Source organism: Anser anser, assembly GCF_964211835.1.
Source record: "Anser anser genome assembly, chromosome: Z".
Taxonomy (NCBI): Eukaryota; Metazoa; Chordata; class Aves; order Anseriformes; family Anatidae; genus Anser; species Anser anser.
The window spans coordinates 57,921,735-57,934,741 of NC_139723.1; the positions used below are offsets into that span (position 1 = coordinate 57,921,735).

The window sequence follows — 13,007 nt, forward strand, 5'->3', positions numbered from 1 at the left end:
AATTTGTCAGTTCAAAATAGTTATTGTGTACGGTGCAATACCATTCATATCAGAACGTCGGCCTCTATAATTTTAAGTGTTTTTTTGTGTTTTTTTTTTTTAAACAAATCTGCTATGCAAGCTTACTAAATGAATATACAAGTCCACTTAACTCTGTTGCTACATCTTGTTTTTGCCCTGGATTTTATGTTTTCTTGCTCCTTTAGTCTTTCTTTCTTCTCTGTAACGTGTTATCAGGAAGGATGATTTGCTATCTTATTCTCCTGACAGAAGGTTGTCCATGTTTTGTTTGCCTTGTTTCTTTCTCTAGAGGCTCAATGAGTAACTGGAAATGATGACAGGATGAAAAAGACACTGTACCAATCAACAGGTTTGTTGTTCTAAGTTGTTGTAATGGTTTACAATAAGTTAACAGCTAGATGAGAATTTATATTTGCTTTAACTGGAAATAAGCAAAGATGGTTTCATCTAATAACACCACAGAGGTAATACATGCATGCTTACTGCTTCCAAATGGATTTATTTATCAAATGAAAAGAATTAAAGAAAGGTATTTGGCTTAACAATTAAATTTGTGATTTCTTACATTGCATCCTCCTTTTTACTAACATTAAATTGTTAAAAAAAACAGCCTAGTACTTTATCTCATCTTAATTTAACAATAAAGTAAGTGCAGCAACATGGTATTTAAAAAGCAATACAAAATAAAAGATACGGAAACAGAAGGCAGGTGTTTCACATATATAACATGCTTCTCAAGTACAACAGTTAAGTCTCTGAGAAACAAAAACTTCAGGAATACATAATACCAATGATACAATCTCTTATTAAACAACGGTTTCAGCCTGTAGAAGAAGAGGCTGAGTGGAGACCTCATCACAGTCTACAACTTCCTTGCGAGGGGGAGTGGAGAGACAGGTGACCTATTCTCCGTAATCACCAGTGATAGGACCCGTGGGAATGGTGTCAAGCTGAGGCAGGGGAAGTTTAGACTGGACACCAGGAAGAGGTTCTTCACCGAGAGGGTGGTCGCACACTGGAACAGGCTCCCCAGTGAAGTAGTCACTGCACCGAGCCTGTCTGAATTTAAGAAGTGTTTGGACTGTGCACTTAGGCACATGGTCTAAAATTTTGGGTAGACCTGTGCGGTGCCAGGAGTTGGACTTGATGATCCTTATGGGTCCCTTCCAACTCAGGATATTCTGTGAGTCTATGAAAGGTAGTAAAGTCATTAAATGATACATAAGAGGGAATACATTTAGGTTCCTTGAGGTGAGAAGTTGACATTCCACAATTAACTCATTTCTAATTTACTAGTACAAAATAGCTTACAGGGCTACTGTTAAAAAATACAAATACTAAAACTAACTTGATTTGTGAATTCATAACCAAGAATTCAGAGTGGTAAAAGAACCATCTCCCACTGGAATACCCCTGTAACTAACTCTAGATAACATCCCAGAAAAGAAAGCATATTTGTCTAAAGTGGTTGAAGTCTAACGACTTGACAAAAGCAGAAGATTGTAATACTCCAAAAATTCCAGTTGGCCTAACAGTCCATGAATCTTAGAGAACCAAAGAGAATTAAAAAAATAAATAAATCAACTATAAATATACACACAACTGTATAAACTCTGTACAATTAAGTATTCAACAGTCTCAGGGCAAGACAGATTGATTTATTCAAATTAATTTAAAATTGCTTAAGTTATGATTAAAATTGGAAGGAACATTTGTTATAAATCATTTTTGGTTTGCATTTGTGATTTTTAAGCTGTTGTTCTGCAGTTAACCACATTTAATCACTGACCCAGTCAAATAATACTTCTTAGCACTAAACTTGATTTATCTTTTTTTTTTTTTAAATTAAAGAAGACACATTGCATTCCATTGCTTCTTACAGGAAAATGCAATGTAATGTGTTCAATCTAGACTTGGGTGTTTAATTACATTATGCTCACAAGTATGTTGTCTATGATTTTCAAGACAATGTTTTTAAACATATCTGGCAAGCTACATTTGGAAAATAGAAATATAACAAAAATACATAAATCTAAAAGACATTTTTAAGTTGACTTTAAATACGACACTTCTAAAGAAATGACACATAACCAAATACAGTTGTCAGAACACATTTTACACTTCAAACTGAGCAGTTCATTACAGAAGGGAAGCACTACCCTTATGTGAACTGAACAGATTGTTTCTGGTGACACTGTCCTTCAATGGCTTAAAATGAATACATTTCATCATTTTATGTTTTTTGTTGTTGTTGTTTGTTTTTGTTTGTTTGTTTTACACATAAATGGGAAGAGTAAAGTGTTTGTCCTTTGGTTGTTGGAGAGTCCTTGACTTCCTATTGTCTTGGCTTTCTCCAAAACTTGGACAATGTTCATATCTTATCTGAATTTAAAACTCATGTGCTCGGTCTCTGTCTCAACCCATCTCACCGCTACAGAAAAAACACTGAGAAGCTGGATAGAGTGAGTTCACAGCAGGGGCCACTGACATGGGCACATGAGGACAGACAGACCTGGGGAGCTGGGCATGTTCAACCCAGAGAAAAGACAACTTCAGAGGACCTACCAGCAGCCCCCAGTACCTACAAGGAGGTTAGTGGGAAGACAGAGCTTGGCAAGGGCTCTGACGGGACAAGAGGCAAGAAGCATAAGTTGAAACACAGGAGATTTAGACAGGACATAAGGAGAAAGCGTGTCATCCTGTGGACAGCCCACCAGTGTAACTGGGACACAGAGAGGACGTGCTGTCCCTGGCCTTAGAGTTTTCACGACCTCACTGGATACAGCTCGCCATTACTGATGCCGCTCTGGATGGGAGCTTGGAGCAGAAATCTAGTGAGGTCCACTCCGCAGTCCATTATTCCATGATTCTATGAATACAGTATCTTTATTTAACCAAAAGTTACATTATTTGATTAATGTAAAAATTAAAATTAATTAAAGTTCGGTGTTAGCAGAACCGTTTTAAGGAAAACCATTCAGAGGCAGCTATTACAAACAGTTATTTAAGGAAATCCTGTTCATTCATATTAACTGTTTGTCCACCCAACATCAGGAATGACATGCTCTTGTTTTCCTTCTGTTTGTCTACTTAAGGTGAAATGAGACAGCCACTTTTCCTGGCTCTGCACATATTTAACCTACTGTTAAATAAATTAAATTTGTTTGTATGACAAAGGGCACTGAAGGTCCCTTCCCCTTAGGCATTCTCAGTCTGAAACACTTCAGCTACATTGTGGCATGTCAAAACAATACCGGGTTTCCTAGCCAAGACAGATTTCATACAGGGAGGAAAGAGAAAAGTAATTTGACATATTAACACAAAGCACCAATTTAAAACTAAAGCTTTTCCATATTTCCTGAAAGAGTTTCAAGTAATCTAAATATAGAGCTGCTCAAAGATATTTCACAGAAGTCACAAAGAGCAGCCCACACAGCTGCTTTCCAATAAGAAACTAGACAGACGACACTGAAATGCGGCTATTTGGCGATATCCTTTCAAACAACATAGAATAAATACTTGAAAACAAGTAGCTCATAACACTTCTGCAGCTGTCACATCCTAGCATATCACGACATGTCACTAACTTGCTGCAACATCAGGTAATAACAAAAAAAAATCTAAAAAATCTGACAGTAAGAAATGCCACTTCACCAGCAGGCTCAGTCTTCGAATCACAACGTAATAACATCTTAAGACAAAGCATTCTGTATTAACAACTTATCAAAAAAAAAAAATCTCACAAGTTCAAGAGCTCCAAAAAAAGTGTCAGAACTCACAGAACCAGTATAAAACTGACGTATAAAACAACGGTTTTTACAAAACAAGTAAATAAATAAAATCCCTTATGTTGTAATGTTAGCTTAGAACTTGGTCTTGTGAGTCCACAGGCAAAAACATTGACAAGCTATCAGTCTAAGCAAATGGCTGACCTCTAGGAAGACAGACTTGGAAAAGTACCAAAACCCAAGAAAATTATGGTACGGTTTAAGTCTGCTGCAGCCTACAGATACCCTTGTAAACACCATTAATGTGCCAGAACCAGCTTTGGTAGCAAAAACAGCATGAAATTGGCAGTGTCCTGCACAATCCCTCCCGCTTTCAGCTGCTGAAATATGAGCTTGTTCTACCTTAATCCACATGTGTTAAAATCACACATGCAACTACATTGCAGAAATAGTTTCTAATTGATATGGCTCTCACTTATACCGATGTAATCTCATCAACCTCAACCAAACAATCCTCCTTTATCTGTTCTATGCTGTGGTCTGAGTCTACTTCATCACACTGCTTTTACGTCTGCAAATGTGTAACAATGAAAAGTGAAGATTCTACCTCATTTTTTACATCCACCTTGCTCAGGCCTGTAAGTTCTACCAACAGTTTTACTTTCCCATCATCACAAACTTAAGTAAAACACAGTTCTACTCAATTTCTGCAAGCATGCTCTCAAAATGTTCGTCAGAATTCAGTGCAACTTCACTATTCTTTCAATGTCCGAAACAATTTTAGTGTGCCAGTCTCCAGTTTTAGGGATCAAAAGACTTTTCAAAAAGAACATCCTAATTGTAGCTAGTTACCTTGAAATCATCTTTAATTGAAGCCAAGTTAAGATAAAAGCAACCAGAAGTATTTAATCATAAAATCCCTGATAGACAGCATAGTTGCAAAGGGTTATGAAGGCACAACTGTAGAGCAATTAAAAGATAACTATGCACCTATTTACACAGTTGTTAGAATAGTTCCAAAGTCTCAACCTTTTGGAAGCCAGCTGTTGGACTGACACATGCTTTATTGCCCACAGCTGAGCATCTGTGTCTTGTGCAATCCCATGTCCTCAGATTCCACTGGGAACCCAAACTTTCTTTTGTAGCTCAGTTCATCTTTGGGGTTATCCAGGATGTGGTTGCACAACGTTTTCTCTGGCACTGTAAACCAGTTTAAGAAGTTACCCTGTCCATTCCCCTTCCCTCTTGCCACTTGTTTCAAAGAGAGAAAAAAAAGTCTTAAACTTAGGTCACAGTTGTGATACAGTTTACAGCACAGCCCTACAAAGAGCTGTTGTGTTTACAAAGCTGATGGAGCAGCAAATTCCAGAGTTTATGAGAGGCTGAGGAAAGAAACTTCTTGTGTGGCATACACTTAAAACATCAAGAAACTCCAACCCCTAGCTTTCTGTTAGATCTCTGGGATTTCTTGGCGTATAATTTCTGACAGAAAGGCCAAAATTCACTTTGTCTGCTCAGATTCTCATCCATTTTTCTTAGCATTAAGAACTCTCCTATCCCTTGGCTAAGCAGGTAGTCTGCTTCCTGTCGCTCCAAAGGGCAAAACCTCAAGGTATCAAAATACATATTAGGGGGAAAAAAAAAAAAAAAGAAAAAAGTGTCACTGTTTACTTAGTGCAGAAATCAGAAAAACTTGCATAGCAGAAGATTTGTCAACCTAATAAATTAAATCAGTTGCTTAAAAACTGCATAATTAACACTGATCTCAACTCACAAGAGTAGGTATCCAAACTTCACACAAGCGATCTTAGACTCTGAAGAGTACAGTCTTGTAAAGCTGTATTAAATCTGACTGTACATGACAACAAAAGCTGCACACATTTCTGTGACTATATTATGATATGACTAATATATTCTACAGTAGAATTTCTAAGGGTTCAGAAATAATCCAAAGAGAGAAGTTGTACCAACAGTACTATAAAGTATGTCAAAATAGCGTCAGAAATAAGGCCAGAGATGCCAATTATAATTTCCAAAGTCAGTCTGTACAAGAAGTACTTGTCTCCATGTGAGGTACATTTCATTGTGAGAGAAAGTATCTTTCTTTAGTAGTTTGATGATAATGTTGAAAAACAGTCAAGCTTTCAAGTGCATGTATCTTCTTGGCAGCCTTCACGCAACGGCCAATAAAATGGAAGTAGTTTGGCTTTGTGTCCAATTGCGATTCTTTCAACTACAAGGAAAGAGTTTTAAAAAGCTTTCACTTCATTCAACTCCTTTTACTACCCCCATTTACAGAGGAGAGCAATGTTTTGCCTTCTTTACCTTTGCAGTCTGTAGGATTGGAATAAGACTGTTTTTGATTCTGCTTGTCCCTGCGAGGATGCCAGCTCATAGAGACCAGTTGCTATTTGGCTTCAACTCCAGATTTCCCAGCACATTGGAGTACTCCTTCGTACAGATGGGATATAACAAACATGTAGGTGGCTTTATTTCCCCTCTACATTTCAGTAAGCATTTGTTCCGTTGCTTCACAGAGAAACATGCAGAGAGTTGGGTATTACTGTCCCTTGCAACTATATTCCATTTAGTTTATGAACAAACATAACATAAACTTAAGAAACAAACAGTATTGCTACCTTTTGTAGAACCAGAACTAAACATCACAGCACGTCTGAATTCTTCACAACTGAGAAATGCTGCAAAAGAAAGGATCTTTGCTGGTGTATACTCTCCAATGTCATAAACAGTACACCAACTATGCCACACATAGCAGACTTAATTTTATGTTCTTTTTCTGAACATCATTCTCCAACATGAGCCTCCACTTGAAGGCTGTACTGTTAAGAGCCTTTTGTCTTTATAACCTCAGCAAAGCTTCCTATGTTATTTGACTATCATTAGAGCTTTCCAAAGCATCTTTAAAAAAAACAGACAAAAAAATCTCTTTCATCAGGAATTAATAGTGTTTTTTTTTCCAATAGCCTTAGCCTTCAAATGTTCTTGTGTTAGGCTTGTAGTCAAGTTTTACCGATATACTCAGAGAAATTCAGACACCACCTGTGACCCTGTTTCTATAACTGAGCCCATGAAAGTAATCCCATAATTTCATACTGAAGTCAACAGGGCTCCCAATCTAAATGCACTTGAACAACTGAGGCCTCCCAGGATTGCTTGAGAAATAAAGGTAGAAAATTTACTGTATATTTTTATGTAGCAAGATAAGATATTTAAAAGTAAAAAGATTTTTTTCTTATTTTAAAAATACCTTACAGTTCTGGAAACAAAAGGAGCAGCACAACACGCCAAAGAATTACAAACATCTTGCTCGTAACTAAGAAGTCCTTAGCTGTTGACCAAGATTAATGGAGAACAAAGACTGAAGATATTCATTTAAGGCATATTAGATTTCATTAAAGATCAGTTTATTTCATACATGCAGAATGTCAATGTTAGGACTAAGAAATGTTAACACCGTTCTTATAAAATATTAAAAAAAGAAATTTTTTTTTCATACTGTTTTTCAAAGACGGGCTGACTGCAGAAATAAAAAAGTCTCACTAATTGATTTAAACTGATTTCCTAATTATTCTTAATAAATACTATAAAAACAAATCTTTAGGACCAGTAAAGTCAAAGAACCATTTTCTGATTTGTAGTTTATATATGCAAATAACTTTAATTGCATCACTTTGAACATACATAATGTTTAAGACACTTGTAAAATACGTTCTTAAACCCTGAAATCTACTGCAACCCCTCGAGCACATAAGCAAACTGATAAAGATTCAGCTAAGCTAGCTCGACTAGACTGTCAATACAAATTTCACATCAAGAACACATAGCTCAGGAACCACAATAAATACCAGAACAAGTTCTACGCGGGTATGCACACAAAGCAAAAAGCACCATCCTATACACACGTACGCAAGCATATAAACTCTTTCAGAGTTCCAGCCTAAGTAACCAATTTTTAGTTTCTTAAGGCTGTAAAAAGCTCCAGTTCTATTTCCCAGGCCTGGTACTGGGTATGTTTTTCAACTTTCACATAAGTACTGAACAGCAGCTTCAGGACATCAGTGGTGATAACTGGTCAACTTAGAATATCTTGATTTTGGTCTAGTCTTAACAAAATTGAGAGCTAGCCAAATGAAGAACAGAAGACAGATAACATTTTATGTAAACAAATACAGACCATTAAACTCCTAAAAGAATAGTGTGCAGCTATTCCCACATGGCACTGAATTTTAAGTCAAATGTAAGCTGTTAAAACAACCATGCAGCAGGATATGCAGTTCAACACTCTCTGCTAAATATAGGCACATGCAAGGCAAGAAACAGTGTTCCAATGAATGAAGAATGGGATCAAAAACATTCAAATTTCATCTGACATCTTGTCTTTTGTGACATTACAGAAAACAGAAAAACAGACTCAATTCATAGAAAAGCAACACAGATTTATTTAATCTATGGACAAATACTAATGATTCTAGGAAAAATACAGAAGGAAGTGCAGAAGAAGGGACAGAGGCATGGAAAAAAAATCAAAACACTGAATACTAATGCCTCTCTTCCTAACACAAGAGGATGTTCAACTTTGACTAAAAAGTGATCTATTAAAAACATAAGAAACTGTGTAATAGTACTGTAGAAGTCACTGTCATAAAGACAAAAATGCAGAGACAACTCACATCATAAAAGGACAACATCTTTACTGGTTTAAAAGAAAATACCTATAGTTAGGCTGCACCCTTCAGGATTTTTTTTTCCCTACAAGTCCAATTTAAATAGTTACGTTTGAATGTTTAATACAATGACTGCATAACCAAAATTACAGAGGCAAATACCCTCCAGGCAGGTCATTCTACTTGCCTACTCAATAACCACCTACGCTTTCCACCAAAGATAATTGCTTTCCAGTACAGGTCAACAAGCAGAAGTAAAGTTAGAAAATACTTTTACAGATCAAATCAGCTGTACTCAATACCCATGATAACACTATAGGATTCTACTTTTTTTCCATTTGATTCAGGTCTCTCTGTGTTCAGTACTGTATAACAAGAGAGTTGGTTATGGTGTGAGGAATCACCTTTTTTGTTCCAGCATCAGACAAGTTACAAACGACAGAACCAAGACACCTTACATTCGAGTCCTGTAGCTCTCAGTGTATTCCGATGGTCACCCAAGTGACAGATATCATGAACTGCGTAGATCAACTCAGCAATACAGCCAAAAAGCACGTCTGTGCGTGTACCAAATAACCGACTACAGTTCTACCAGCAGAACTACTATAAGGAAACTTTGTAGTGTACATATGTTTTCACTTTGCTTTTCAGGTCTCCAAAAAGATCTACCATATCGAATAGTTTGCAAAATCTCATATCCAGAAATTCAAGAAAGCTGATTATTTATCTTCTGATATAGAAGTCACATCTGAAACAAGTTAGAGAAATACAAATACAAGCCTGAGCTCAAATGTTGACTCAGATCTTGCTAGTCTTACTCATATTAGTCATCTTACTGGGCTCATGCTGAGAACCCTGTGGGTGGACACATGAATTCATACAGAACCCACTGAAATCAGTGCACAGACAGGATCAGATGCTCTGAAATAGCAGCTCCATTAAGTTAAATGGAAAAAGTATAACTGTGTATTGCCTAATAACAGTGTTAATGTTTGCATGCAAGCCTTAGTGAAAAGAATGCGGGGACAGAAGGATGTTTATAATAGAAATGCTAACTTGTAATAGCACAGTACCACTAGCACAGGATAATTCAGGTTAAAAGGTACCTCACGAGGTCTCATCTAGTTCAACCTCCTACTCAAAGCTGCAGTTATTTTTATTTTAAAAAGCCATGAGGTTTTGATTGCTTATTCAGTATCAGTTGTTCTTTTTTCAAAATCTCATTGCTACAGATATATTTTAGTTGATGCATGAGTAATTATTTTACCCTGCTTTTCAATGAAAGTTTCATAACTTCTGATAGTAGCTCGCTTTTAGGTACAAGTTACACGATTTAACTCACGCATTTGTTTAATGTTAGTATATATGTGAATCTTGTTTATTTCCCCTCTTGAGGTTCTTTCAGCCAAGATAGTCGAACATTTCCTGTTACTGCATACATTTTCTCCAAGCTTTTTGTTTACTGTAAGTCATACAGGAAAAATGCCCCAGAACTGAGATAAAGAGACCAATGTCAAAAGTTACAACCCTGTTCAGTAACTGCTGCTCCTACAACTTCAGCAAGAGGATGCCACTGCTAGTACAAGATGGCAGTGACATTCACTTCAGTCATACTCCCGGTCACGCACAACACCAGCTCCGCACAGTTTAGAAATGGTTATTCTATTAGCCCAATCACCACTCCTAACAGTTACACGTGAGAAGCAGTAGTCTCCTTTCATTTTCCATTCTGCAGTTCTAGTCAATCCAATTCCAGTCAACAAGGATGTTGAGCCATTTTCCACCTTCTGTAAACTTCTTGCTCATTAAAATTTCCCCTCCAGAAGCAAACACTACTTCCCTGTGTTGTTGTCATCAACATTTATGAAAACGAAAGAGCTCTTGTAAGTGGTTCAGACTAAAGGCTTCTCAAGAAAGCACGCCTGCCGCCACTACCACTTCATACTGTAATACTACAGTTACTGAATACAATATTATTTATTCACACCTCTGAAGTCACTGGGGACTCACTGTCTTCAAAGCAGAGGACAGTAGGAAAAAGGTAGCTATCACTGAGTCTTCAAACTACCATGTCATCGACTCTAGTCAGGGAACAAAACCAGGCACCTCTGAAGAACATCACTACCATGTTACCCCCGTATCAGTTACGGGAAAGAGTGAGCAGGGCAAGGAAAAAAAATTAACCCACATAATCAGTCCAAGCTACCACTCCACACCGTGAACATAACCTCTCTACAATCTCCTGTCAATATTGATTTTCTATAAAACACACAATTCAGAAATACTTCTCTCACCTGAACTGAATTAGTCAACATTAACTGTATTAATGCTGGCTAACGTCAGAAACAATGGAGAGCTAGATGTTAAACTGGGAAGCTGTACGGGGCTAAGATGTCAGAAACACTGGCTATTAACCAGCTAGTCCTACCTGCAAAATCGCATTTGAGACTTTAAGCAGCCTTCCCGGTTATGTTTCCCTCTGGCAAGCAACTAGAAAGGATAGCCTACGTCCCTCTGAACACAAGGATTTTACGGAAAACCAAAGCAAGGTGTTGTTTTCTCCCCTGACATAGAGAGAGTTGGGAAAGGAAATTTGAAGACAGAGCCAATTAGGCTGACACTAGACACACACAAAAAAAAGGAGGGAGAAGTTTTACGCGCAGTTTTTTACTTCGTAGTAACAGCAATAATAGTCATTCATCTCGTGGAAGTTAATGAAGTTCACCAACAAGCGAGCATTTCCGCGCCCGGCTGCCAGCGCAGCGCAGGCACGCCGCGGGAGCACCCCTCCGCTGCCGCCTCCCCGCCGCAGGCAGGCAGCTCCCCGCCGCGCCGCGCCGCAGCCCCGCGCTCCCGAGGCAGCGCCCCGGCCGCCCAGCGCCGCTCCGACAAGGTGCGGCGGCCGGCCGGGGACGGCGGCGGCGGACTGCCCGCTCCCTGCGCCGCACGGCCGCCCGCCCCGCAGCCCGGGGCCGCTCCCGCCGCCCAAGAGGCGAGGCCCGCCGTGCCCCCCGCCGTGCTCCCGCCGCAGGTACGGCCTACCCGCCGCCGCCCCGGCCCCGGCCCCGGTCCCGGTCCCGGCGGCGCCGTCCAACCGCCCGCCAACCGCCCCCTCCGCCGAGGCCGGCGGACAACCGCCGCCGGCCCCACTCACCCGGCGGGGGCTCGGCGGGGCGGAGCGGCGCACGCAGGCGGCTTGCCCCTCAGCGCCCGCTCGCTCTCCATGCACGGCGCCGGGGGAGGCGGCGGCGGTCGGCGGCGTGGTGCCGAGCCGCGCCGCGCTCTGCCCGCAGCCTCCTCGCGGCCGCCCCGCCTCCCTCCCCCCCTCTTCCCTTCCCTCACCCCCCTCCCAGCAACGGGCGGGGGCCGGGCCGCGGGGCTCCCGCCGCCTGCGTCATCACGCAGCTGCTAGGCGACGGGGCGGGGCCGCCGCCGGCCGTTACTCGCCCCGCGGGGGGGGCGGGTTGCCCCGTGGCCGTTGGGCGGCCGTTGGGCGGCGGGTGTCGGGCTCCGCCTGGGGAGCGGGGCGGGGTGCGGCGGTAGCCGCGGGGAAGGGTCCCCCCGCTCCCGTGCTGTTCCTCCGGGGAACGGAAGGCTCTCGTCTCTCTCAGGTTTCCGTTTTCCGTCGCCAACCGGAGCCGCTGTGAGGTGAAAAGTGAAAGAAAGCGAGGTAAAGAGCCGCGGACCGCGCCGCCGGGCTGACCTCGCCTTGGCCAGGCGAAGTAAACAGCAGCTCCCTTGGCAGCCGTGTGTGTTAGCCGGGGCAAGGGGAGAGTGCGCCTTTTTTTCAGGCGATGTTTGTATCTGCTATTTCTGTCCTAGGTCTGGGCTTATTGCACAACCCTTAACTTTGAAAAAGTACGCTTTTCTGTAACTTGTGTGATGACTGTGCTCCTTGTTTTCTTGCCCGTGCCAAGTAAACCTGCTTCAATTAAAACTCTGAAATAGGTGAGCTAGGTTGTCTGTTGGAACAAGCAGAAAGAGAAGGAGCTTGACTGCTAACCTGAAGAGATAGCGAGATAAGGAAAAACGCCAGTATCAGAGGACTCAATCTACAAAAAAGCACCATGAAGTCTTTTCCCAGGAGACAATCGAGAGAAGGACTGGGAAGAACTAAAAAGACAATTTGATCTGACATAGATTATGACTGAAAACCACCAATAGATGCATGCGCAACTCTGACCAATTCCAAAGCAGACTGTTACCTGTCTGCTAACAGAATTTGGTACTGTTAAAGAAAAAAATGTTCTTTAAGGCAAACTTATCACTGCCATCTCCACAGTGACATGTTTTTAACTCTTTAAGCAGAAGAAAAGTGTCGCCTGTGTCATATGACATCATCTTATGGAAATCTAGGGCAATTCAGAATTAGAATTTAACTCAGCGTGTACATTGCTTTGCATATTTGGCTTCCTTGAATATGCAGTTTAAAGGACACTCAGTGATTTTGAAATAAAATCTATTATTTCTTATATCTGTCTAGTCCCCTATCTCACTGGAAGTCTCTTTGGTACTACATCCTCTAATAATTTGCCTTTCTTTTTTAATGCCTTTCTCTCTTTCCAGGCTGTCA

The 13,007-nt window shown here is 40.7% G+C and overlaps 1 protein-coding gene across 3 annotated transcripts in view; it reads right to left on the bottom strand.

Annotated features, from left to right (window-relative positions):
• JAK2 (Janus kinase 2) overlaps positions 1 to 11,755 on the bottom strand; it is a 93,024-nt gene extending 81,269 nt beyond the window's left edge. The window contains exon 1 of one of the 3 annotated variants that reach the window (XM_083819240.1): positions 11,589 to 11,755. The gene's annotated coding sequence lies outside the window, so the exon portion shown is untranslated. The remainder of the gene's footprint in view (positions 1 to 11,588) is intronic. The other 2 variants (XM_083819245.1, XM_083819243.1) reach the window with 2 other exon arrangements.
• Between the last annotated feature and the right edge of the window lie 1,252 nt (positions 11,756 to 13,007).